Below are 27,578 nucleotides of genomic sequence, written 5' to 3'. Positions count from 1 at the left end.
CTCCTGATCTCGGGCAAGTAGAAGGCAACTGAACTTTATCTGCATCAGTTATTCACCAGTGTTGTGGATTTGGCCAAATTTACCGAAACCAGACTGACAGATGGCTCTTCCTTCCTGTCTCCCCCCTGCTCCAAAAAAAAAGAGAGGAGAGGAAGACATAAGGAGATTTAGAAGTTTAGAATGAACTAAACTACTTTAATGAAGGAATTTAATATTAAAATCAAAAAGAAGAAAATAATGAAATAGGATGACATCATTGGCAGGCACTGGGGAAGTCCCAGACTGGACTCAATGACAGAGGGGAATGGGGTTCCAGCTCTGGAGTTAGGAACACACGGATCAGCATCAAGGGCAGATGAGTAGACAGAGTCCTCTCCGGACATCAGCCATTGAGATTTGACCCTTTGATCCCTCAGTTTTTATACTAAGCATGGGGCAGATGGGATGGAATACCTTAGTTGGTCCGGTTTGGGTTACCTGTCTTGTCTGTTCCTCCCCACAGGTGTGACCCCTCAATGCTTTTTCCATTTCCAACCTTCTAAAAGGGCAAATAACAAGATTGGCTGACCTGGGTTGTTATAGCAATAAGTATAAGCAAGAGCCTCTCTGCATACCGTTTGTAGAACAAACATTGGTCTTACCACTCTGAGAAAGAACAGTTTTCCCCACAATATGCCATTAATTTCAGAGAATTAGAAGAGGCCTAGCTGAAAGGTAAAATTACTAAACAGAAAGTTGGTTCTTTTTTACTTCAAACTGGGACAACCAGCCATGGAAGATGACTGTGGGAAAACATGTGCAGACCAGTTGGTACTTCAATGAGGTGCTCTGCACAACCAATATTCAGACAGATACTCCAGCCTACCATAACACTTCAAGGAACAAATAGTGACACACTCTGTCACAAGTCACCCAGTGGGTGACTTTATTGTCAGAGTGACTTTATTATCAAATACACAATTTGATTAAATATCTCAGCACTGGTTACAAATAAGCAATGATATAGATTGTGAACACATAATGTTTTCATGCCATCTCAGTGGAGCCCAGGGCCACCTGCCCTCTCTTGATGGTATGCTGTATGTTGTTCTTTGATGATGTTAGGTCAGGATCTTTTTTTTCCCTCCTCTCCATGACCCTACTCCCAAAAGACATCCCTTACAGACTATGAATGTTAACCTGAGCAACTGTATTCCATTCAGTCACAGGCTTTATGAGGGTCACCACAGACAGAAAACGTTTGTTTCATATTTCTCCCTATTCGTTGCAGTCATTAAGCTTGCTCAATTTTGTTTTCATTATCAATGAATTAAATTAAAATGAAAATTAATTAAGGTAAAATACAAGTAACCATTTCTTGTTACAAGGTAAGTTCCTTTTTCTTATTTTGTTGTCCATGAGTTCTCTTTTGAGGCTGTTTTGGGGCCTAGAAATTCCTTCCATTGGTTGTTGCAATGCATTGGCATTGCAACGAATGTTTTGCTGCAAAAAACTTTTGAGAAACTCTACCTGCACAGCAGAGCTTAAATTTCTCTACAGAATTGCGTCACTGATTCATACCTGCTTTTATTTGTCGTTGAATAAGCTCACGTGGCAACAATCAGTTACTGAAGTGTAAGCATCATGTGGCTAAGTCTTAGCATTTTGAGTATGAAATTGAAGCCACTGGTGATCAACATCAGTAACAGAGCTGTTTATGTCAATTCACAGTCACTCTGAGTCCGGATACACCTTACACGACTCAATCAGGTGTTGCATCAGGAACATCTCTCATGATGCTCAGCAATCAGCAATCTTTAATTTTCCCATTCTCTGTTTCACTTTCACTAGCTAGCCAATACTGACTTGCAGTAGATATGTGACACACAGCTAAGAGACAGCAGAGTGGGTGAGATTTTATGGGAATTGAGGTGTCAAAGGGAATGCAGTAACTGGGGAGCACAGGCCATGAGGGACCATGAGAGACGTACTTCAGTCTGCTCTTGTCTCAGGAAACCTTGTTCTATCACAAAAGTATTAATAAAACATCTACTTCAAATGGAAAAAAGAAGTACAAAAGCCTTCCCAGCATTGCACAACATCCTTATCTAGATAAATGGATATCTTCAACTTAGGAAACAAAAAGCTACAAACTGTGGAATTTATGACCGGAAAAGAGCAGAAAATATAAAGAATATTGCTAGTACCATAAATCTCTTCTGTCCTAGTCGTATCATAGAATCATAGAATAGCAGGTTGGAAGGACCTCAAGGGTCATTTGGTCCAATCTTTCTTGGCAAAAGCATGGTCTAGACAGTGATAGCCCAGTACTCTGTTCAGCTGAATCTTAAAAGCATCCAATGTTGGAAAATCCACTACTTCCCTGAGGAGATTATTCCAATGGGTAGTTGTTCTCATTGTGAAAAATTTTGGCCTATGTCCAATCAGCATGTCCCAAGGATTAACTTGTACCCATTATCCCTTGTCTTTTCCATGTGGCTTCTTGTAAAAAGGGACTCTCTATCTTTTTTGTAGCCACCCTTTCAGTACTAGAACATAGTGCTATGGTGTCCCCTAAGCCTTCTTTTCTCAAGACTGAACAAACACAATTTCTCAGCCTTTCCTCATATGGCAGGCTTCCCAGTTTTTTTGATCATCTTTGTTGCCCTTGTCTGGACCCTCTCCAGCCTGTCCACATCTTTTTTGTATAACAGGGACCAAAACTGAACACAATATTCCAGATCTGGCATGACCAGCACTGAGTAGAGAGTGATAATGACTTCTTTATCTCTGTTGGTGATGCCCTTGTTAATGCAACTCTAGCACCCTGTTGGCTTTCTTTGCAGTAACAGCAGCACTCTGTTCACTCATATTGAGTTCATTGTCCACCAGGACCCCCATGTTCCTTTCCACAGAGGTGCTCCACACCTGGGTAGATCCTGGCTTGTGCTGCACTCCTGGATTGTGTTTTCCTGGCTTATGATAGGGCTTGGTGTGCTGTTTGTGCTTCTCTCTGTTTTTCTCTCTTACTCTGTTTTTTAAGGCGTTAGAGGTAGAATTCTTTGGTTTGAGTATTCAATTGGGTACTCAGCTACTGACTGGATGATTAAGGCATTGCACCTTACTGCTGTGCCTCTGGGCTCTTCCTTGACTTTTCTGTTTGGGGTAGGCCTGTCTCATGCATGTAATAGCTACTGCTATGGGACCTTGGTCTCTGCTCGGGATATTAAATGCTGCTACAATGCAGGCATTAAGACTGCCTGCAGTCAGGCACAGGTAATCTTACACTGAAAACTAGGGAAAAGAATAAATTCAATGCCCTACTGTATTAATTTGCACAGTCGCAGTTTTGGAGATTAGTCTTAAATTATTTTGAATTGCAAATCCAGCTGTACTTTAATTATGATTATGACCTCTACTTTGTGGCACACAGTTCAATCTATGCAACCACAGTCTATGGTAAATTTCAATAATGGTGCTGTAGAAGACGTACCATAACACAGAGCCTTGCCCTATATCTGTAGACAAAGACATGCATGCACATGCACATTTTGACTTGCAACAACCTCCTAATAATGCAGATTTATTCTCCTTTGGTTTTGCTTTTTTGGCTTCGTTTCCCTCCAGATAGGGTGCAAGGACTCAGTGACTTGCAGGAAGAAATCTGTAGAGTATGTTAATTTCTGTGGAACTTAGGCGGCCTCATAAGTCTTAGAGATTAATAAGAATCTGGGAAGTATCTATCTTCTGGTGATGCTTTCATTTGCGCAGTAATAAAGCTCGCCTTTCTTGTTTAATAAAAACAATGAGGAAACAAATGGGTGTGCAGGCATTGGAACTTTTGAGGAATTAATTCAAAAGCACGGACGAAAGTTTTTTATCATGCTGTAAGCACCAGAAAGGTGAAAATTACTCTTCCCTGGAGCTCTTACCCTCTGTGTGCCTTATCTCTAAGTTACACCAAACTTAAGGCAAAATCCTGAGAAGGTGCTGTGTCTCTTCGAAAGCGCTGATCATTATCCTGAAAGGTGATGGGAACGTTTCACTGAGACCACCAGGGGCTTGGGAAAGTTCTGTATGATTCATTTTTTTCCTTTGCTCATTGGAATGATTTCCTGGTTAAACATGCTCTCCTCATCCAAATGAAATTTCTGTGAAAATTTTCAACTTCAGTGACAATTTTATGGGTTTTCTATGTTTTTTTTTTCTTTTTGAAAAAAAAAAAATCTTTTTAGGGTTTGGAGAGATGGCAATCATTTTCCCTGGCTGTTTCCTTTATCCTCCCCCCAAAGAAGGTTCTTGTCAATTTAACTTTTGGTGCACAGACAGGCAATTGACAAAAGCCAGAGCCTTGTAGCAGGCAGGGGGCCAGGGGCTGAACACCCAGCTCCCACCCGGCTCCCACCCTCTCTACAGCTCCAGCTGCCAGGGAGGCACAAACCCAAGCTGCTTAGCATCCCCACATCTCCTGCAACTCTGGCTGCCAGAGAGCTGGAGCAGAGTGAGAACTTGTAAAAGCAATTTTCTTACCCCTCAAAAAAAGAACATTGGAAGTCAGCACAGTTTAATTTCATTTAGGCATCCTGATTTAGAAAAAAAAAAAAGTTTCAAAATTTATTTTCCCTAGATACAAATTTATGCATTTCTTATATTAAAAACGGCTTTGATCACTCAGTCTATAGAGAAGAAGAAGGTGACACAGATCTTCATTCAATACTGCATTGGTTTTATACTAGCCATCTATGGGCTCTGTTCTTAATTTTCGTGCCTTCCAATAGATGTGTTCCCGTGGCTCTTATAAGGACTTTGCACCTCTGACAGCTGGTGATGTGCACTGAGACAGTCCTCTGCCTGTGACCAAGAACTGCCTGAGTTTCTCTGCAGCCACCAGCTCCCAAGTTCAGTTTCAGGATGAATGCAGCTGCCTACAGTGGCCATATGTAGTGCCAGGAATGAAAGGATGGAGCAATTACCTGCCGAGGTTCCTGAGCTTCTTTTGTACTGCTGCAGTGGCATTTGCTGGTCTCAGGAAATGTTCTTATTCTGGGGTTTCTACAGGGGGGATTTCTCTTAGAGAATTCTGATCTATATGAAACCTACTTCGAGCAGTCCGCTATTTTCACCACTTACAACCCACACAGATGGGACTGCCATATACATAAGATTGTTGCTTGATTTTTGCTGCATGCAGACATTGCTATCTTTCTGGTTCAGATAGACTGGACGCTTGGGTTCTGCTTCTCTCAGTGGCAAGTCATTTAAGCTCCCGGTCCCTGAGCTGAAATTTTTCTAAGTGGCAGTAAAAATTCATGTCTATTTTGTTGTGGGAAGTGTCTCAAAAACCTGGGAAAGAAATTCATTAGTGTATTATTCTTCCCTGCAGCAGCTTCATCGAGGCTAGCTCTATTACACGTGGAAAAGACTATCTGATGGCCAAACTTGTCTTGTGAGTTGCTGAGGTTTCTTCTCATTTCTTTGTTTTTGCAGCTGGATCCATACCACCTGCAGCATTTATCCTCTACATAATTCCCATTGTGGCACCTTTAAGGATGCTCCAGCTCAGTCTGGGTGGAGAACACACAGAAGACTTTACACCGGTACAAACACAGTTACAATCAGGAAATGTTATCTTTGCTTCTGTTTTGTAGTTGATATGATGGCATGGGTCTGGGTCAGGGTATTATGTTTGTAAGTATATTACAGTAGATCTGTTTTGGCCCTGACTTTAACCTTCACTTAATAAAAATATGTTCTAGCCACAGGCTATGAGTTCTCATGACTAGTAAAGGTAGGGACCTTTGCAATGCAATAAAACAGGAAGGAAATATTGTGACAGATAGTGCAGCTTCTGCTCTTTCCCATCTTCTTGCACCCTGAAGTGAAACCTTTATTTTAAGGAATAAACAGTATGGAACTTAAATCAGTTTCTCTTTAATCAAGGCCACTTTTTAAATATTCTTAAATAAAATACTACTTAAAAAGGGTAATTTTACATGAAGTGGGAGAGAGATAGTGCAAGAACCTACAGTATATCAGACTGAATTAGTTTTTCATGCTACGAGATGTAAACAAATCTATTTAATTAGAACACCTTGTTCTTTTTGCATCCAGAGTCATTTTTTATAACAGCAGAGAAAAAAAAGTTTTGGCAGCAAATTTCTAGAATATTAGAAAAAAGATCTAAAGTGTGTGTTTCCCTCACTAAAGCTGCCTTTTTTTCCTCTCATTCTTATTGTTCTTTTAATTGGGATCTCTAAGTCAAGCCCCCCATCTCAAAGATGATCCCTGGGACAGGTACCCACATTTCTAGAGATCAGCTTTGATGTGAAACCCTTCCTTTCTACTTCATCAGTGGAAACAACAGATATGTAGTCAAGCGATGGAAAGCCGGTCCCCGAAGTAACTTGATCAGGTCATACATATGAAGACCAGAGCTCCACCCATGGGTTCTCTTGCCTACACCAAGGCGATGAGAGCCCCATGCTTGCTCACCTCTGTGCAATTTGTCAAATTTTCACCATTATTCCACCTGTGTAACCAGAGACATTAATGAATTTCAGCTTTTTGCTACTGTTTTCTCTCCTTTATAAAGTAAAATGAAATCTGGAGCAGCAACAGGAGGAAAAAAAGTGAGGCTATGTGCTCAAGGGCTCTATTCAACCCCATAAACTCTAAGATCATGTTTCTCTTTCCTCTCTAGTAGCCGCACAAGGAGCCCACTTGGCTATACAGGCTCATTAGTCACAACAGAAAGGCAGCACAAGGTCCCACAGTGACAAGCTGCCACCTAAATCTAGGTAATGTGCCGTGCTAAAATGCTGTATTCTGCGTTGCAGCAAGATCTCAGTTCCTTGCTAAGGTGATCTTTCCATTTCTTTCTGAATTCTAGATGTGGATTTACCACCTTTGTGTTCCATCCCTTCCTGGATTTGCATTTTAAAATATATAGTTTCCTGGCCAAACTTATGCAAAGCCTCAAATGGGCAGTAGAAGCACACAAAAGGTATCTGGGGACATTGTCCATAATGCCAGATCTCTAGATCCAGTTACCACATGGAGACTCTCAGGCCGGGTAGGCTGAGCTATTAAACACCAATGTGGATGACGTTCCTCTCCTCTGTACATAGTAACCAGTTCTGTTGTACCAGACTACTGTTAAGGGAAAGATTCCTTAACCATGTTGTGGTGGAAAGGTCTTGTGATAAGGGCTGGGCAAAGAAACAAAAGAGCTGGGCAAAGCTCCTGAAGAACAGGAGCTCCAAAAGAGTGTCCCTGAGCTGCATGAATGGCAGCTGTATGCATGAATGTGGACTATTCCCAATAGCCGCCCAATAAAGATCCCAGAAGCTGCCTTCTATGGCCCTGATTACTTGTGAGCAGCATTAATATTTTTCAAAAGGGGAGATGATAATTCCAAATTCAGACAAGAATTCATGATGTGGCATCTCACCTTGGTAAAGTGCAATCAAACCAGACCAGACCAGTGAAAGGATATTTTGCACCGGAAATGTACAGGGCTACAGAAACTGGCTTGTCATTTTAATCACATCCCTCAAGTCCTTCTTGTACCCTGTATTTTCATACAAAGCATGCAATTTTTCCCAGTCCTCCCCTCCCACATGAAGACCATCCAAACTTACCCACTACAGAAGAGCCTGAAGAAAATAAGTGATCTGACCAAGTGTCTGTATGGGGATGCACGGTGCAGTCAAGGAAGTACATCTTCATCCCATAATGCAGTTCTGATTTTTTCCTAGTACACTAGACAGTCAAGCTACAATCTGATGCCAGAACTCTGTGGAAGTAGATTAAATAGCAGTTTAGTAATCAGGAGATTTGAATATTGTTCCTATCCTGGCCAGAGACCTGCCGTGCCTCCTGGAACAAATCTCTTCTCTGCATTTCTTTTTTCTCCTCCCACCTTTCCTTTACCCTGCCCATTTACATGACCAGCTCTTCAAGGCAATCTGTTTCGTTCCATACTGATCACCAACAGACCCCAGTCTCATCTGAGCTGTCTAGACACAATCGTTGCCGAAATAATAATAATCACGCTGAATGCAAAATGCCAATATTTTTGTACCAATGTGACACCTGTTTTGTATTCCTCTGGCTTTGTCCCCTACATTAGTGATGCTTAGAGGCAAAACAAAAAGCTTATCATTTTACCACGGTTAAATGTTATTAACGACTTCTAAACAATTGTCAGCAAACTTAAGTGCTTGTGTAAGTGAGGGATTAATAGTGCCAACCTAAAATATATCTCAGGTGCTGGCACACCACTTGTGGGCAAACTGTCAGTGACGCCTGGCCTCAAAAGTCTCCATCTGGAAAAGCAGCCAAGCAGCACACAATGACACTCTTGTCTGTGCCATCCTTCCTGCTCCCATCCAGGGCCCACAGCTCACTTTGTCAGTCCTCCAGTCTACTGTCTGTAATACAGCCTGCTCTCCTTCCCCATTCCTATCCCACTAATATTTTTCCCCTGGTTGCCTCATACACCTCCCATAATATGCTGTCCACATCTTGTCTAGCACCTGCCCTTTTTTTCTCCTGTCTCCTCCATCAGATACATTTTCCAGGGAACACAACTACAGCACTGTGCTTGTGCATCAAGGACAGAAGAGACTTACAGAATCAGTATGACAACACTCAAACAACACATTATGCCCAACAGCAGTCCTGGTAGAAATAGAAACCAGTGTGGGCTTATGGTGTAATCTGGGGCCTGAACAACACTATTATTAAAGTGACCCAGCATAATAAGGCAAGAAAAGTCATGTCCCTGTATTAGATTCTTCCCATTTGTGTGCCCTTTCCAAGATCTGGAAAGGTAAATAAGTGTTGTTACATCCATTTCACAGGTCTCTACCTGTGAAACTTCGATGTAGAAATGTTGAGCTATTTTGTCCAGATTTATAAAAGATTAATTCAGGTATTTCTGTATCATGATCGCTGGTCTTTATTTCCTTTCTCTCTGTCATTGCTCATCTGTCAATTTTCATTAATTCCCTGGAGGTAAGATATTTTGTGAGAAAAAAGCTTGGTGTTTTTACTGGATGCATGAGAAATATCATTTAATCAGATGATTTTCAAAACAAATCCCAAATGCTTTCCAGAAACTTATTACCTTCCCTATGGTCTTACTTCTGAGTATCTACCTCAGAAAAAGCACTGATTTGCTCTTCTCTTAGGTATCTCCAGCCCCTGCCCCACACTTCCCCTTCTGCTTGGACCACATGCCTGAAACCTTTTTATTGTCCCTTAACTATATACACACACAAACAGTGAAGTCACTTCTGCGTTACCTCCAAGGAAGAAAATTTCCTTTCTTATAAGCACAGCAAGAAAGAAAAGCCAAATCTGAACAGAAACAATGGCCTTTTCATACTGCGATGTGCAAAATACTTTCCTAAGGCTGGTATCAACTCCCTCCATTTAAGTGAAGCTCATTTGCAGGCACTCATCTATTCACAGTGGATGGGCAGTGAGCAGAGTCAGGGCTCCCTATCATCAAGATGAATAGACAGATGGCAGGGACAAAAATGGTCACATTTGGTCCGAGCCAGGGGTGCCATTTTTAAGGTCAGGCCTTCATCTTGTAGTGGCCAGGAGGAGGCCAGTGATGGTGATGATGATGACAGTGCATTTGGAATGATACTGCTATTTGTTTATCATGGCTTTTGCGCAGGAGGTACCAATTTTAGCAAACACAGGAGGAAAGCAATTGAGTTAGCCCTGCAGCAGCATCTGAGGATCTTCTTATCTGCATGGATGACTCTCTTTTTACCCACTGCACATCAGATTTTAGATACTGAAACAAAAGCTGTTTTCTCTCCTGGGGAAACAAAGAGTACTTTTAAGACATCACTGAATTTCCTTCCACCTCTTGTTGGAAAGAAGAACAACTTCTAACTCCATCAGAGATTTACTTGTAAGTTTGAGCCACGTATTAATCAGAATGACTGGATCCTTCCCTGACACTTATCCAAGTGTCATGGATCTTTCATGGAAATGGATTTATTTGGAAGTTTGGAAAACACCACTATCCTCAGATGACTGGACTTCGTTTCCTTGGTTAAACTGCACACATCACAAAAATGGCCTCCGCTGCCTTCTTTCCCAGTTTCAGCCCTGTTCAGACTAATGCTAAGTCACTAACACATTCTTCAGGTAGTGAAAGTTAATGCAGATTGTCAAAACACGGACATAATATGTTGGTTTACCTTGCATTGAGACTCTGAGTATAACCAAGCTCTAAACATCTCCAGCAAGTGCAAAGCCCAGAACATAATTAGATTTCACTTTATCAATGACCCTAGAACAGGATATTTGTGTTCAGTGCATTTCCCTCATTAATTGGAGACTAAAACTTGACTTGAAGAAGAAAAAAAAATATTTATTTTCAATTTGTAGATGTACTCTAAATATGAAATTAAAAGCAGATAGCTGTGCAATCTTGTGAGAATAAATGAGGAGGAATGCTGATTAAAAAAAAAAGAGAAAAAACATTTTTCTCGCAGCTATGTTTCACATATGACCTCTTCAGAATGTGATTAAGAAATAAAAACAAGCAAAAAACCCCTTCTTCTGGTATATGTGATGTACTTTTACTCATAAATAAAGAGTAATTTGGATTAGTGCCATATTAGCCCATTGCAAAATACAATTCTGTGTGTGTGTGTTTGGTTTTGGATATCAGAAGTCAAATTCAGCAATCTGATGTCAGAAAAAGGGCCCATCTCCAGAATGGGAAGTAAATCAAGTTGTTGTGGTTCTGATGTGATCATTGTTCTACAGTTTTCTTATAGGTTCCTATATTTTTAGGAAAAACTCTTACACTGAAAGGGTTATTAAACATTGGAATGGGCTGCCCAGGGAAGCGGTTGAGGCACCATCCCTGGAGGTGTTGAAAAGACAGGTTGACATAATGCTTAGTGACATGGTTTAGTGATGTGTTTTTTTGGTTTTTGATTTGGTTTTTTTGTTGTTGGTTTTTTTGTTCGGTTGTTGGTTTTGTTGGTTTTGTTTTTGATTTTGCTTTTGCTTTTGTTTTTCTTTTAATAGCAGAGTTAGGTTGATGGTTGAACTAGATGATCTTAAAGGTCCCTTCCAACCTAGACAATTCTATGATTCTATAGTAGCATAGAATTTGAGACTTGAAAGAACCAAAAAGTTGTGTCACCTCTTATACTTTATAACACAGGGTAAAGAAGGGAAAATAAAACATACTGCCTCTACCTTATTGTCTGCATATCCACACCAATGACTTGTTTGACTGGACAGGTGTCTACAGTCTGTCTGTCATGACCAAAAGAGGAACCAGGAACATCAGCCTGTGCAGATAATACTTGACCTCTTAGTATTCCAAGGCTCATTTCTGAAGTAAGGGGAATAAAAGGAAGAACACTCTTGTTGTGCCTTATAGATGATCTGGGATTAATTTCCTAGCTCTTCTCCAGACACAAAACATAAACAGGAGAGCAGACTGAGTCCGTCTCTGCCTCCTCCACATCGAGCAGAGAAATACAGTTCCTTTCTTCTACCACAAGTCTATTCCCATTGGTTGTGAGATCTTTCTCATGAGAACTCCCTTGACCTGTACCTTACTGTATTTAGCCCCATGGGCAGATACTGATGGAAATCTAGAGTAACAGGAAGCAGGGGAATCCGTTCACTGTTTCACCATTTGTTCAGTTTCCTTCCCTTCACCCTTCTTCTCCAGTGAATGGATTCTCTCAGTGATTTCCACTACAGTTCTTCCTACCTTTTTGGGCTGCATAGGGTGTCACAAAAGCTTCTCCAAGGCAGGATGAGACCCTCTGGCTGCATGTTGCCATAACAACAGGAGGAACAACTCAAGGAGGCCATTGTCTCAGCTCCAATTGCTAAGGAGAGGATGGTGTCACCAGCGAGGTTAACCTCTCTTGGTGCCTGGTGGCACCCATCCCCGTGTGCATCTTGGCTGCCACCTCCTGATGGGAAAATGTTTTTATACAGAGCATAAACCGCTTCCTGGAGAGAGCATTATTGTCTCATTGGACAGAGTCCAGTACCAGAGGAGGCTGCAGTTTATCAGCTCTGTCCTCACCACTCCACTCAAAGTGTCTGTGCCGTCAGGGGGATTGATGGAGTTGGGAAAGCCCCCAAAACTATATAACTTGACATTAAAGAGAAGCTGTGAAGCTCTTGCAACCAAAAGTACCTTTCAGGGAGACATGCAGAGAAAACTGCTTTGTCTCTTTGGTGAATGACTTTTATCGTGAAGCTGCACAAAGCCATTACTGAAGAAAGGCACAAATTTGCTGGAGCTTGGGGGAGGGAGGAAAGGGGAATGAAACAACAACAATAAAAATAAGGCACAGGCTGCTCTCTTTTCTCTTCAGAGGCTTTTTGGAGTACCTCCTGATAACCAGGGGCAGCTGCAGAGGTGCTATGAGGAGAAGACAGTGCACATGAGGAGAAGACAGGACCCACATTTAAATTGACCTAGAGTGAGTCTGCACCAGATGGTACTCCTGGGGTATGCCTACACAACCCACCGTAATAAAGTTGCCTGGACAGCTCTTCCAAGAGTCCCTATATTACAAAGCAGTTTATTCTGTGAGGCTTAGGGCAGCAAAGAGTGGGGGCAGCCCAGCTGCTGAGCCGCAGCACGGACTGTGTGACCTCTGAAATTATAAGCCAAGCAGAATGGGAAGCAGGCCTCACTGCAGAAGTGACTGGAATGGTGTGGACAGAGCTGTTCTGGAAGTCTAGGTTGTTGCTCAGTGAGCTCAGTACTGCTGTGGCTGGCTTGCTAACCATGTAAGAGCTTGTTGTCTCCTCAGGTGCATCTGCATGGGACTGCTACAACTACAGCAGGTGAACCATGGGGCTTTGTATAGCACCCTGCACCATGGGCAGCCTCACAGGGAAACACTCACTGTCAATAACATTGTGGTACAGCAGTGTAGGTGAGTAAGGGGGACTTAAGGCTTTTTTTTTCTTTTTTCTTTTTTTTACCAGCTGCATAAATAGAATCAAGGAAAATATAATGTAATATAAATAAAAACAAATGGCTCAGTCAACTCATCTTTAATGCTTTGCAGCATGACATCTATTTTGTCTAATGGAATGCGACTTTCATACACCAACTGGAAATTTAACCTTGGCCAAAAGTTATGATGTACATTACAATACACTTTTATTATGTTACACTGTATTGTTGTTGTTTTTTTAATCTATTGCTAAGGCCCTAACAGTATGTCTGTGTCGATGAAACCCATCTGTCAAAAGCACAGTAGGGACATTATTATGTAAATGTAGCTGGGTCTTCCTTTTGTGGAATTGGGGGCGGGAATTTAATATACTGTCCTAATATACCAGCCAGAGGGAAAAAAATGTTTATGAAAAATCTTTTTTTTAAGTAAGAAAAAAAAAGTCAAGCTGAATTTGGCTTTTAAAAATTCAGATCTTTCTTCTTGCCCTTCCCAGTAAGATCTTTTAGAGCTAATGATACAGTTTCTAATAAAAAATAAAATAAAATACATGAGAGACTTTTTTAAGTGCACCAGGAGACAGATAGGTCATTAATATCAGCACTGCTATCTTTTCTATATTACACTCATATTTCAATAACCTACATTTTGGGGTTATTATTTTTTTTAACAGGTGCCATTTTGGATTATTTCTTTATTAGGGTCTGTTATAAAATATGCACAAAGGTATGTATTTTTTTGGGAGCAGTGTGGGTGAGGAGGAGATTATTTATTACAGTTCTCAAACATCAGCCAAAATCTATCCATCTAAATTGTCTTGTCTTAGACACATTCTGCCATTATTTGTAAAATTAAGCCATTTGTCCCTGTGCAGAAAAGGGGCTAAAATTGAAATAGCCACTGTGTGAAATGAAGTACCTACATAGCCCTCCCCTGGGCAAGCTCCCAACCTGAGGAACATGCACCAGGAGGTTTGTCCCAATGTGATGCATGAAATGAAGTGTGTGTAGCTCTCTAAATCCAGATCACCAGCTGATTTCCTCCCCGAAATTCTAAGGCACCATCTGTTGAAATCACGAAGGCCTCCACTATCAGTCTCACTGAGATGGGAAAGTGTTGTCATCTCCATCTCTGCAGATGGGGTGCTGAGGAGCACAGCAGCTGAGGGTGTGTTTGCACCCAAAAATTAAGGTATATTCACAGCATAAAGGAAAGGCACATATATGCTGGTGCAATTCCTTAGCACAGGTAATGCAATAAGGGTATAAAACAGTGGAAGGTTTAGCATGGACAACAAGCATTTATGGCCCCCTCACAGTCTGGATCGGGCTTTGGATCCTGAGTCTTTCCTCCTGTTTTGGTGAGGTTTGGTGAAAACTTCTCTTGTCTGGAAATCCTAATTTCTCAGAATCCTATAATCATTTAGGTTGGAAAAGACCTTTAAGATCGTCAAGTCCAAACATTAACCTAACACTGCCAAGTGCACCACTAAACCATGTCCCTAAGCAACACAGCTTTTAAATACCTCCAGGGATGGTGACTCAACCACTTCCCTGGGCAGACTGTTCCAATGCTTGATAACCCTTTTAGTGAAGAATTTTTTCCTAATATCCAATCTAAACCTCCCCGAGTGCAATTTGAGGCCATTTCCTCTTGTCCTATCACTTGTTACTATACGACCTCATTTCAGGTAGTTGTAGAGAGAGATAAGGTCTCTCCTCAGTCTCCTTTTCTCCAGGCTGAACAACCCCAATTTTCTCAGCTGTTCCTCATAAGGCTTGTGCTCTAGACCCCTCACCAGCTTTGTTGCTCTTCTCTGAACACACTCCAGCACCTCAATATCTTTCTTGTAGTGAGGAGTCCAAAACCAAACATGGTATACAAGGTGAGGAAAAACCTTTTGTTTGATGCATTCCCATGGGCAGTAGGAAACACCATGTTTTCTTCTTCCCGTGTGGACTCAAGTCACCAGCTACTGCCCAAGACAAAAGCATCCTTATCCCCAGGCAAGCTCAGTGGAGGAAACATCCATCTCTGGTCCCATATGGGTTACTGCAAAAACGGAATGTTACAAACACAGGTGACAGTAGTAACAATTGCCATTTTTGGCAGAAAAGGGAAAATATTTAATTTTGGAAACTCAGTCCTGGAGATGTCAGAAGGATTGAGTTTACTAATATAGAGGGTCACTGGATGCCTATATGTGTTCTTAGATTTCATCCAAACATCTAAGTGTCTGCTTCACATCTAAGTTACGTTCAATAGACATCCTCAAAGCATTTGACAATTTCTCATGCTAGAGAAAGGCATCTTTTATCCAGAATTTCAGAAAAGAAAGTGTTCACACAGGAATATAGTGACTAACTTTTCAATCCCCAGTCTTTTTGAAGTGAATTGAAGCAATATCTTTTCCTTTGCCGAAGCCTGTACTAGTATGGGGTAATTGGAGATAGATAGGATGCCTGGTGTCCATGGTGGAAATATTCTGTACCCTAGGGACTGAGCAAACAATTGAGAAAAATGGAAACCCTACTTTGTAGTCCCATCCCCTTTTATTAGGTTATTGTGCAGACAGGGATTTTATCTCAGCATTTGCATATTGTAGTACACACAAATAAGAAAATCATTATGTCTAGTTGGCTATGTCCAGGTCTCAGGTCTTGAGTGTAAGTTCAGCCTTTCTCTCATTTAAAACGTGTTTCAGTGAAACAGCCTTCAGGAAAGTGACAATTTTCACCTCTTTTTCCTCATGTTGACAGTGCTTGCTGACTTGACTGTATCTGATAGTGAACATTAAGATCCTGGTTTATACTGATGAGATCATAGAATCATAGAATGATTTGGGTTGGAAGGGACCTTTTAGTCATACAGTCCAACAAGATACTGGCAAGGTGTTTCATATGAAACAGGCTTTCAAACAATATCAGACAGTCCTGTCTCCTAGGCACTTCAGCTGCGTGTCACACTCTCTGCCAAGGGAAGGTGAGGCATAGTGCTGGATTAGGATAAACATAATCACTAGGCTTAATTGGGCAGCATACAGTGGAGACAAACATAGTGACTTTTCCTCATCCATAGCTAACTCTCACTGCACTCAGCCAGGTACATACTCGACCTGCTGTATACATCAGCTGCGATAATTTTCATTAGCTGATTGAGCAGACTTAACAGCATCCTGCAGCTTTTATTGCTCTCAGCTGCCTGCTGAAAGGGGTGCACTTTGTACATGTCCCATCTCAGAAGGCTCAGCTCAGAGGGGAGCTGTCTCAAGAGAAAGGAAGATAACCAGTGCTGTTCCTTGTGCATGCCTTTCTCTCCTGCTTTTCACAGACACCTGCTTCTGCAGATATTTCTTAATTTAAAGTTTAATCAAAATTTCTTTTAACATCTAAACCCTTATGTGACATTAATATCTCTAAAGACTAAAACCCAGATCTATAGATATCTCCAAGTCTAAAAATACTTACCCCTTGTTAGTCCAAAAATTTAAGTAACTCTTAATTCTCCTTCAGGGCCAGGTATTAAATCAGGCTGTAGAGCTGCATTGTGTGAAGGAGGATGTGAAATGCTGTCACATGCAACTCATGGGCATGGCACAAGGCAGCAAAGATAACGCATATTATTTAGTAGTGGAACACCGGCTTGCGAATCTTCTAAAACCCTCCACTAATCAACTGGCACATATTTGGCAGGTAACAGTGAAAGAAACAGCAGAGATGGTAGGATCCCTTTGCTACTACTGAAGCCAGTAAGAAGAATGAATTATATGTTGGGTTTTCTTATTTTGCTTTGTTAGGGTTACTTTCTGTCAAAGTTTTACAACTTTTTAAAAATAAAGATTTGAAATATATTGATTCTGAATGTCCCGTGGGTGTTTCAAGGAAGTCAGAGGTTCTACAGGTTTTATGGGATGTTTCCCATGTTAATTTTCTTTCAGTGGCTAAATTGTCTGGTTGAACTGTGTTTCCTATTGCACCTTAGAGCTTCTACATTGTAAGAGAAGAAATATTAAGGTAAAAGACTCTCTGAAGTAAGCTAACCATTGTGGGCACAGTCCAAGAGAAAGATTTCTGAATTAAGATATTTATGATTGTTGATAAAATAGCTGTGGGGAGAAAGGCAGTTATTCCAGCCAATTATTCGTGGTGAATGGAATTCTTCTTGGAAAGAACCATAGAATCACAGAATGGTTGGGTTGGAAGGGACCTTAAAGTTCATCTAGTTCCAACCCCCTGCCATGGGCAGGGACACTTCCCACTAGAGCAGGTTGCTCAATGCCCCATCCAGCCTGGTCTTGAACACCTCCAGGGATGGGGCATCCACAGCTTCTCTGGGCAACCTGTGCCAGTATCTCACCACACTCACACTAAAAAAGTTCTTCCTGAAGTCTAAATCTCCCCTTTTTCAGTTTAAAACTGTTACCTCTCATCCTATCACTCCACTTTGATAAAGAGTCCCTCCCCATCTCTCCTGTAGGCCCCCTTTAGGTACTAGAAGGCTGCTCTAAGGTCTCCCCAGAACCTTCTGTTTTCCAGGCTGAACAGCCCCAACTCTCAGCCTGTCCTCATAGTAGAGATGCTGCAGCCTTTGTGGCTGATCATCTTTGTGGCCCTTCTCTGGACCCGTTTCAACAGGTCCATGTCCTTCCTGTGCTGAGAACTCCAAGTGGGGTCTCACCAGAGCAGAGGGGCAGAAACACCTTCCTTGACCTGCTGGTCACACATCTTCTGACACAGCCCAGCATGCAGTTGGCTTTCTGGGCTGCCAGAGCACATTGCCAGCTCATGTTGAGCTTCTCATCAACAAACACTCCCAAGTCCTTCTCCTCATGGCTGTTCTCAATCCGGTCTCCGCCCAACCTGTAATTCACCCGAGTGAAGGCCTTGCACTTGGCTTTGTTGAACTTCATGAGGTTCACACAGGCCCACCTCTCAAGCACATCCAGTTCCCCCTGGATGGCATCCCTTTACTCCAGCACACAGCATCATCAGCAAACTTGATGAGGCTTCATTCAATCCCACATAAAAACTATTAAATTATTATCCCATATAAACTATTACATTACAATACTCCATTAACAGATATTATTATCTAGTGGTAATATTAGTATTAGTTTTAGTATTATTAGTATTAGCATTTATTTAGTAGTAGTAGTGGTAGTACTACCACTAATTTTTTAAACACTAGCATGATAGTAACTTTACTGCTACTCCTGCACTTTAGAAAGGAAATAAAATCTGAAACCTTGCTTATGGAAACCATTAGAGATCCACAGGTTAAAAAAAAAAATGCTGGTGCCCAGGTGAAGTTTTCAGTGGGCTGCTTCTCCAGCTAAGTGCTTTTTGCACACCCAGATAAGTGCCTTCCATCCACAGGCCATAGTGTGTGCTGTCCCATGGTGCCCAGTGATGCTTCCCAGGTGGTGATTGGTGGGAAAAGATGGCAGAGAAGTTTCATCCTGCAGCGTGTGAAGTTGTCTGGGCTGCAAAGGGTCCCTCAGGTACTTTCGTGTTTACATGTGGGAGAGAAAGGATAATGCTGTCTCAGTCTGGGGAGAGGAGACAGCTGCTCTGGGTTGGCAGCAAAGAGGTGGCAGATAGAGAGGCAGGTCGTTCCATGGGGGAAGGAGCACCTCTTCAGTAGTCCTGCCTTTTGGGCCTTTGAAAACTTTTCCATACCAGAGTGAGCTGCAGCAGCTGGTCACCATTGAGCACCCTGACAGTCCCTTGTCAGAGCAGATCCTGATGACAGCATCCATACATCTTTTTAAGCACTCTGAGACACGTAGGCCATAAGGAGGTGGTACAGGGACAGTGCTAGAAGCAGAGATCAGCTTTTATAAGGTCAGCTGTGCTCCCTGATTGGCAGGGTGGCAGTTTCTGATCAATAACTGCAAAGGGTTATTGATTCAGACACCAGTCTGAATTCTTAATTACTGATATTAAATGTCAGAAACTTTCAGAGTTTAAGTCATATGACTGCAACCTCTTATTCCAGAAGCTCTGTGGTTGCAAGATCTACTCAAACTTTGTGTGGCAAGGGTCTGCTCTCAGCTTGGCTTCTGTATGTGGGAGTGATGTGACTGGCTTTGGTCTGTCTGCTCTGGGTTTGATTGGGAGGAAGGAAGTTGCAATCTGGCTTGTTGCACCTTTCTCCTGCATATCACTCAAAACTAAAGAGGAATAAAAAAAAAGAAGCCTTTGAAGCTGGGGTTCTCTATCCAGTGAAATCTCTGCTTTAAGCACCTCAGAGGACTAGCGAAGTCAGTTCAGGAACTGAATTTTCCTTGGTAACCCCAATATAAATATATCCATGTATAAACGGAGACCCCAGGAGTGGTGACTCATCACTTCCCTGGGCAGCCTGTTTCAATATTTGACAGCGATTTGGGTAAAGAAATTTTTCCTAATGTTGAATCTAAACTTCTCCTGGCACAACTTGAGGTAATTTCCTCTTGTCCTATCACTTATTACTTGGGAGAAGAGACCAATCTCCATTCAGGTAGTTGTAGAGAGCAATGAGGTCTCCCCTCAGCCTCCTTTTCAGCAGGCTGAATAACCCCAATTTCCTCAGCTGCTCCTCATAAGACTTGTGCCCTCCATCAGCTTTGTTGCCTGTCTCTAAACACACTCTGTCTTTCTTGTAGTAAAGGACCCAACAAGATGAATCCACATAACCTTGCCTAGCAATGAGGTCTCCCCTCAGCCTCCTTTTCAGCAGGCTGAATAACCCCAATTTTTCCTAATGTTGAATCTAAACTTCTCCTGGCACAACTTGAGGTAATTTCCTCTTGTCCTATCACTTATTACTTGGGAGAAGAGACCAATCTCCATTCAGGTAGTTGTAGAGAGCAATGAGGTCTCCCCTCAGCCTCCTTTTCAGCAGGCTGAATAACCCCAATTTCCTCAGCTGCTCCTCATAAGACTTGTGCCCTCCATCAGCTTTGTTGCCTGTCTCTAAACACACTCTGTCTTTCTTGTAGTAAAGGACCCAACAAGATGAATCCACATAACCTTGCCTGGTCAGGCTGACAGGTCTGTAGTTCCCTGGATCCCCCTTCTGGCCATTCTTGTAGATAGACATCACATTTGCTAACATCCAGTCAGTTGGGACCTCCCATCTCTACACGGTACATCTGTAACATGCCTGCCTTACCAGAAGTTCTGTCACAACAATTCCTGTTTCCAGTTGCTTTTTTCTTTCCCTTTTCTATTCAGTACACCCTTTCCTAGCCTGGAGTGGAGAGGAAACAGAAATGTATACGTCTCAGTACATAGATGTAGTTTAAATTGGTAACGATATAATAATGTTTTCTTTTTATTTTATTTACATTTTTTACCTCTACTGAACAATACGATGGTGTTCTGGTGGTACTTTCTGTTGTACTTCCTAGATCACTTACCTGACAGATGACAGTATATCACAGTCTCTGTTTTGTTAGGGTTTATCTCCCTTTTTCATTACTTTGCATTTATCAGTGTTGAATTTCACCTGCCATTTTGTTGTCTGATCATTGAGCATCATGAGATCTGGGCTCCTGACTGTCAGATTTATTTTTATTACCCTGACAACCTCAATGCCATCAACAGATTTTGTCTCCACTGAAAGACAAAGGTTCCCTGTGGGACTCCCCTGGTCACCTCCCTCTAATAAGAAAACTCAACATTTATTCCCACAGCTCACTTCTACGTCTTTAAGCAGTTATTAACCCAAGAATTTCCTATTTCTTTCTGCAATACCCTAGTCTCTTTACAGGTGTTTGATAAGGGACTTTTGAAAAATCCAAGTGTGCTGACTCTTTAAAAACATTCTAATAAATTTTCTAAGGGATAACTGCCTCCTATAAAAGTTTTTGCATCTTTTGTTACATTATATCCATCTATTTCTCTGCCAGTTCTATTCTTGATTACAGTTTCTTCCCATTTCCTTGATATTGTGTCACACATGCTGGTTTGCAGTTCCCCATTTCTCAAACAGAAGAGAAATCCATTATAAAAAAAGGTCTTGTTTAGCAAGAACTAATAATCAAATTAAAGATGACCATTAAGTACTCTTGATTGTTAATAATACTAGGAGGCTAGAAGGAGCTATTTCAAGTTACTAATAAAATTTCATTTTATTTAAAAACTTGCAGGCTATTTGTAATCTTAAGAAATTGTGAAAGGTAGATGCTAGAACTTAATATCTGTCTCTGTGCATGGTAAATCAGGGTTGATTCTCTTTTTTCAGTCTCTTAAACTGGGTTCTTTGCCATGTCATAATTAAAGGCAACAAAGAGGAAATGGATGATTTTGCTATGATCATTTTATTCTCAGAAAAAAAGGACCTAAACTGAGAGCAAAACAGTACATAAACAGTGATTACTTCAGTCTCTTGCATATTTCTCTATAAGGGTTTTTTGAAAGGTATTACACCTTGGAGAGTCAGCTGATTCTTGAGGGAACCAAGTACTGTATTATCAAAATTAGTAGCAGACAAGTAATACTGTATCACAGGTAATTAAAATAATTTATAGATGGGCAAAATTCATTACAAGGTTGATGAATCCTATTTGGTATATCATGGATAACTCAAGCAATTTATAAGTGGGCAAATGTGACTAATCTTAAATAAACCCTAAGAAACCAAAGAAAGCCTTTAAGTCAGTTAATCAAAAGAAGCCAGTCAAGCAGTTGTCTTGAGACAGGCAAATCAATGAATATCAAGAACTTTAAATCTGTATTAAATCCCACTACTAATCTTTGTTTACCAAATTTTAGCTTCAGTGTCCTCTCCAGGAATATATATTCTAAAAAAGCTAGAGTTAAAGAGTAGAAGCCCTCATCCATTTACATGACAATAGTATTTCAACATGCTGATAAAATTGTTTAAAGAAAGTTTAAGTTTAATTCTGTGGCAAAGCTTCCCAGCTGCACATCACTTCTTCTAATGTCATTTCTGTGATGTCATCACATGGCAGGAATAATGCTGAGTTGTTGAATAGTGCTGTTTTATGTTGAGTTGTATTGTCTTTTATTCACAGTTCTCCTTCTTTTGGCCTCTAGTTACCATAAACTCCCAGGAGTGAACTGGAGGAGCTGTTGGCCACACTATAAAGCTGAGAAGGAGAGCTGCCTCTTTATTTCAGAGGATCTTATAACCTTCTCGTTTACTGTAGGCAAGGAAAAATGCGCATCTCTCTCCGGCTTGGCTGGATTCAAAATTAGCTCTTCTTATCCACTCCTTAACACCTCCCTGGCCTTAGAAATGCAGCTCAGGACTGCAGTCAATTCAATGCATATGTAGCACACTTCTAACTGGCTTTGTGTGTATATGTATGGTAAGAATGACTCAGAGTTCCTTTCAAGTCAAGGTTTTAACATTTTGCATTTATTCAGGCAATTTAGTTTCATAAGGCTTAATACAAGCTGAAAATCTGCTTCAAGTAATTTTCAGTGAACATCCTTTTTATAAAAGAATAACGGAACAGTCTTCCACTTCTCAGAAGAGTCTTAAATAGTTGGTCTTTAAGAGGGTTTTCCAAATTGAATGACCAAGAAAAAAAATAATTGCTGTTTTCCTTAGTTGCCTATGTACACAACTTTAGATTGTATTTTTTTTCCCCCAATTGGTAAGAAATTATAACATCAGTTGCAAGCAAGAAAAATGTCTCAGCTTTCTGCTAAGTTGATTAGAACTTGTAAGAATTTGGTTTGAAACCATTAAGCTTAAATGAATAAGCAGTACTGAGAAAGAATGTTTAATTTTATTCAGCAGTGTAGTTTTACAACACACTTCTGCAATGCCTCAGCAATGGGACTCATCAACCTGATCTTCAATGTAGATATACCTTAGTAATTAGTACATCCAGTGCTAAACAAAAATACACTGGCTAACCAAAACATTCATTTGATACTGTATTAAATATATAACAGTATACGGTCTTAAATTTCAAATATTTCCATTAATAATGAGTCAAACTCCAAAAATTACATTCCTGTTTCTTTCTCATGAGGCCAGACAACATTTCTATAAGCTTCATAAGTAAAGATGATGCAACTAAAGGTTATATGTCCCTAAATGTGTGTGCCTCCTGAAGCAACACACGGAACAAAATCTCTCATTACTTAAGGGAAAGAAATAAACCTTTGAAGGCTGTCAGAGACACGTAACATCTATGTATGTTTAGATGTTTAAGTCAGCTGGACAGAATCTCCCCTCAGATAGAACCCAATAAAGATATCAACCTTTTCTTATTGTCTTGCTGGAAGGTTCATCTCACTTGTCTTCAGCTGTGAAAATTTTGTATCTCGTTTGAACTAATCAGCTTAAATGTCCCGTTTGTCAGACAGGTAGTTGCTGAAGATTGTTCTTTGGTTGGCCTAATTTTACAAGCCATACATCCTAAATGACAGTCATCACAAGAGATGAAAGCTTGAGTATTCCTTTACTCACTACAGGAGAAGCCTATGAGGATAGTTTAGATTAAACTCCTTTCTGCTACATAGTAAAATGTGGTAAAATGAATCACACTTTTATTTTACAACAACTGCCTCAGTTACTGCTACAAGTTAAGCTCATATCATGTACAAACTAAAATTTAGTATTTACAGATAGACATCTCAGAAGAATTTTTACTATTTCATTGTTATCAGAAGATCACAAACATCTATAAGACTAAGAGAAAATGTGAGTAGTACAGAAGTAATCACCGTCTCCTCTAGAGCCTTTTTGAGCCCTAAATAGTACACTTCTTTGAGTTTAAAAGCTTAGAGCACTTTTAGAAGAAAACACATTCAATAAGAAATAATCAGGAAGTTTTGATTTTATTTCAACAAGAAGTTTTTTTAGAGTGTGGAATGAGAGCTGTTTATAATATATTCTGCTAACATATCCCTACATTCCTCTTTGCTCTTTACATTTTTGAAAGTCAGTATTCTTTCTAAAGCATATTTTATAAAATCTGTTTTTGTGAAATTATGATAATGTCTATACCAGCTGGATGTCTAGTACAAGGAGTCTTGTTCTTTGAAGAGACATTCATGTTAGTTGCTTGATTCTTGACCAAATGGTTCATAGCTTTACAACTGCGTTGCATTTACAACTTTGCAATTACAGGCTCTTATAAAATACTCTATACAAATCACAAAATGTAATACTTATTTCTAGTTTAAGCTCTAGTTTAGATCTACTAAAAAGATGTTAATGATTTTCTTATTGGAAGTGTTTTCTTCCCTAAGTGCTATAAAATATTTAATGTTTATAAATATATTGCCAAGTATAGCTGAAGATAGTGAAAGCTAAAACATGTTATAATTATAAACGTTGATTTTTAGACTTCATATCATAGTGGCTGCTCTATAGCCTGTGGTCCTTTAACATGTACATCAGATTCTTGGATGAAAGAAAGAGGACCAGTGTAGACTATTTTTAATTAGCTTGAATATTTAAATAGCCTGAATATTTTAGTAAAATACATACCCAGATACTTTTAAATCTATTTTAAACATAAGAGATTTAAAACAATTACAAAGCTATCCTAAAATTTCCCAGCAAACTACTAAGCACCCAGAGTAAATTCTGCTAAGAATATGTTCCAACGTTATCCATAGATATTCAAGGATTAGCAGTGATTGCACTCTGCCTCTAGCATTCTGCTGAGGGCTTGTATGTCTCCGGTGACATTTAGTGCTGGTTTGAAATTCATTAGGCACAGCTGAGAAAACAAAAACACAAGGAGATAAATTAGTCGCCAAATGGAAACCAGAGGCAAACCTAGAAATTTTCTCAAGACTAGCCCTATGTCTTGATGACAAAGATATATTAAACTGTATGTATGGGGTTATGAAAGTTATCTATGGTAGATACAGACTTTAAAGTGCAGGCCTGTAGAAACACAAAAGTAGTAGTTCAACTATACAGATGTTGGTTTCCCCAGTGCTGGATAAGGAGCTGGAAGAGTCCTTTGGGGTGGTGCAACAGCAGTAAAACAGTGTTTCCCAGAGTGTAAGATCTAGATATAATACTAATTTAAATATCTATTAAAATGCAAGAAAAAATTCATTTTATGTTTCCTGGAGGTCCAAAATTTTCATGCATTCGTCTTCTTGGGTGGGATTAAACATAAACTACAAGAAATAAAGTACCTTGGAGATCTAAAGGTGATAATTTTGTGTCTGGGGAGAAAAAAGTAAACACAGTAGCTAGGGGGAAGGAGGAATACTCAAACTTTGTATTGGTTTGTTTGTTTCTTTAAAAAAGAATGTTGGTTGAAAAAAAACTAATATATTTTTGATGTTTTTAGTGTCTGCCTCAAAGAAAGAGCCACCAGTGCACATAGAAACTTAAACAGATATGCCACCAATAATGATATTCCTTGAAATACCTTTTCCTCTTGTATATATGTACCTGATATTATCTGAAGCATCCGAAAATGTGTTTGTGTATAGCAGCACTATAATAGGATTTTGTGAATTGTTCTTATCTAAGCGTTATATATGCATCCAGAGGGAAAACTTTACTTTAAGCAGGTACATTATCAGAAAATAACAATCTGGGGCATAAACATCCCAAGTGTGCACCTTTTTTATAATGTCAAACAGAGCAAACAATACACATATTTTCCCATTATTTTATGTTTGATTTTTTTCATTATTATTATTATATGAAGCTGCCTGTGTTGGATTTGTAAATGGGCTATGACTGTTACATTATGGCATCTGCTTATCCAAACAAGTCTCTCCTGATAATGGTGCCCAGCACTGCAGGCCAGGCAGTGGCAGTAGGAGATGAAATAAAGGGTATGTCTCCGACAGTATCCACAGGTTTCACCTCTGACTGATTTACATGAGTTTAACAAGCAGTTTTTCAAAAAGCTGTTTCTATTTGCTGACCCTGAATATGATCCTCCAAAATGTCCAATGGTATGATCAGAGAGAATAGAGAATACTCTAATGACAGTCATTTCTTTTGTTAAAGTTCAAAATCCTGTGAGATTAAGTCAATGGAACAAAGGGAAAACAGAAGTCAGCAATCTGAGTAGGCAAAGGTAACATTCTTCATATTCTTGCTGTGTTTCTAAAACTTTTTTTCCTCTGATTCCAGTACTTCTCCCCTGCAGTGTCATGTGTATATTCCCTGTATATGCTGCAGAAGACAAGTAGTTGAGACAAGCTGAGAAAGTTCTCATCAAAAGAAAGTTTGCAGGACTGCAGTTGCAAAAGACAGAAAAGCTACTAAGATGAGAGAAAGACATGTTTTTTTAGATAATTTATGGATAAGTAATTACCATTTTTTTAGTGACAATGTCTGTGTTTATCCATTTTCCATCCAATCCTGAATTAGAGGCAGACTGGTCAATAGTTTCAACTACAGAACCCTTTAAAAAAATTATTTCTGCATGTTCCAGTAAACAGATGCTGGTATCTGCTTGATCCATACAGTGACAGAAAAGAGATACAGAGAGGTGCGGATGGTCAAAAGTGGAAAGTGGACCCTCAAGATAATAGTAAATATTACTATTTGTTCTGCACTTTTGCTACAAAAACCTGATGCTTGGCTTGAACCACATGTGGCACAGTCCCACTGTAGCATTTCTTTTTAGTAGTTGTAGGGGCAAGTTCCTCGCTTTTCAAACTGAGGGTAGGTTGGACCCTTCTGCAACCCCAAGGGGTAAATTTGGTTTAAGAAATGAAATAAAGATAAGATTCTCCATGTTTGAGAAAGCATCCTTTTTTCAGCTAGCTGAAGCAAGGAATACAATAGAACAAGTAGAGACTCCGTGTCACAGCTTCCGAAAGAACCTATTTCATTGAATGATAAAAGTGTTTGTAGTCATTCATTCTTCACACTCATGAAAGTTAACAAGTATTACTGGAAAATTCTGCAATCCAGCCTTTTCTGAATTTGTAGAAAACCACACAGCATAAATATTTGCTACCTGGATTGATTATTCTTTTTCTCTGCCAAAGAATACTTCTGCATATAACTACCACTGGGTTAAGTGCATGGGCATCTGTAGTGTAACGCTACCTGGGAAATGATTTACTCAGTACCATCAGCTATGACATAATAACTTTATAAGAGCCTGATATACAAAGGTGTTGAGCTATCTTCACTTTCTTTGATGTTGATTTTAATTATGGCAATTAAAATCCTTTAAAAATCAGCTTCAGCAGCAGTAAGAGCAGTTAAGATATAAGCAGTAGACTATTTTCAGAAAGTAAGTATTGATAAAGTGATCATGATAATTTTAGGTCTAGGTGACGAAGCTACTATTTTTTTTCTCTATCTTTTTATTTTGTTGGTGTTAGGTGTTTTAATTATTTCTTTGTTTTTATTTCTGAAATATTCTAAAATTAAAAATCAGTTCATTAAAGCAATCTTAATTCCTTGTCCAACTCATTGTACAACCTCAGTTGCACCTGGTATTTCCTTCAGAGTCCACTTGGCATAGCAAGTTCATGGTAAATTCATCACCTTATCACAGCAGTTCCGATGCTAGGAAGCATCACCTGGGAGACGATGCTTAATATTCCTCCTCTCCCTTCATAGTAAAACGTTTGGGAAGCACCATGAAGTGGCTGCAAATGGAACGTTGAGCAGTAATTTGCCACCTTTGCACAATAGCGTGGAGCACTA

General features: G+C 40.0%; 1 long non-coding RNA gene across 1 annotated transcript in view; it reads right to left on the bottom strand.

The window, feature by feature from the left end:
* The window catches only part of LOC106892300, a 137,616-nt gene that overhangs the window by 51,823 nt on the left and 58,215 nt on the right, over positions 1–27,578 (bottom strand). Inside the window, exon 2 of the long non-coding RNA XR_001412846.1 lies at positions 7,620–7,774. This is a non-coding gene — a long non-coding RNA (uncharacterized LOC106892300). The remainder of the gene's footprint in view (positions 1–7,619; positions 7,775–27,578) is intronic.

The sequence above is a fragment of the Calidris pugnax genome, unplaced genomic scaffold (genome assembly GCF_001431845.1).
Source record: "Calidris pugnax isolate Ruff unplaced genomic scaffold, ASM143184v1 scaffold144, whole genome shotgun sequence".
Taxonomy (NCBI): Eukaryota; Metazoa; Chordata; class Aves; order Charadriiformes; family Scolopacidae; genus Calidris; species Calidris pugnax.
Note: the sequence above shows the minus strand (reverse complement) of the source record. Positions and strands in the feature narration are given on the sequence as shown.